We start from the raw sequence: 1,436 nt of genomic DNA, 5'->3' as shown, positions 1-1,436 counted from the left end.
AGTATGCTTCTTTGTTGTTTGTTTCCTCTGTGTTTGACTGGTTAGAGAAACACTATAATCCTAATTATCTTATCCTAATCAAGTTGCACAGGATGAGCCACTCTGTATCAGTGCTCCTTTGGAAAGAGTCTTAGGTACGTATATATTAGGACAATTCAATTACGTCTGCACACGGAAAAACACAAAACAATGTAACTTATGCAGTTAAATAGAAAAGATGTGCATAATATATTATATGATTCTGCTGGGTAGCATAACAAGACAGTGAACTGGTAACAGAAAACACATTAATATTACACAATGTGTCAGTGAAATCTACTGTGCTGGCTTAAATTTCTATCATTCAACAGTGCAGTCTGCTGATTGAGATCAGCTGGGCTAATGGATGTCTGAGTTTTTATCTCTGTGCACGATGTATTATTAGTAAAGTTAATACAGCTCATGTTCTGTTGGGCTCAACGTTTTACCATCTCTGCTCTTCATCTGACATTTCTGTCTTAAATCATATGATGTTAGTTACATAATGAGTAAATGGACTGGTTCTGATATAGTGCTTTTCTAATTTAATCCGATTCAATTCAGTTTTATTTATACAGCGCCAAATCACAACAACAGTCGCCTCAAGGTGCTTTATATTGTAAGGTAGGCCCTACAATAATACATACAGAGAAAAAACCCAACAATCATATGACTCCCTATGAGCAAGCACTTTGGCAACAGTGGGAAGGAAAAAAATCCCTTTTAACAGGAAGTAACTTTGGGCAGAACCAGGCTCAGGGAGGGGCGGCCATCTGCTGTGACCGGGTGGTGTGAGAGAAGGAAGACAGGATAAAAGACATGCTGTGGAAGAGAGCCAGAGATTAAAAACTAGTAAGTTCAATTTTCTACTCCACTTATGCACTCAGTGCTTACCTCATTCACCCATTCACACAAGCATTTTGTGTGTGTTTTCTCTGAAACTGGAAAACAGCTTGGGGTTCAGTATGTTGCCCAAGGATACTTTGCATCCCGAGTCATCTATTAACTTTCCGATTAGTAGATGACCTGATCTGCCTCCTGGGTTACGGTCAAATAGATGTCATTTCAAGGCAAATGTAAACATGTCTGTCTGAAAATAAATAAACATATATGTGTAAAAGTTGTGAAAAGTGTTCTGAATAAAAGGCAATGTCAGACAAAAGCCAACAAGTTCAGCGTCTGCATCACTCAGTAGATCTTAGGCTTTGAAGGATTATTGTGATTATTTACTGTGTTTACAGCAAAAAATGGGAAAATTCAAAGTGATGATATATACAATAATTAAGTTACATATGATATAATTCAGATTCAAATATCCTTCTAGATGCAGCCTTTGGAGGCATGCAGTCTTGGACTGCTTTCAACAGTTGATTTTTTATTTTTTTTATTGAAGCATATAAACAAAAATTAAAAAGCTT

This window comes from Astatotilapia calliptera, chromosome 15 (assembly GCF_964374335.1).
Source record: "Astatotilapia calliptera chromosome 15, fAstCal68.1, whole genome shotgun sequence".
Classification (NCBI taxonomy): domain Eukaryota; kingdom Metazoa; phylum Chordata; class Actinopteri; order Cichliformes; family Cichlidae; genus Astatotilapia; species Astatotilapia calliptera.
This window is presented reverse-complemented; position numbering follows the sequence as displayed.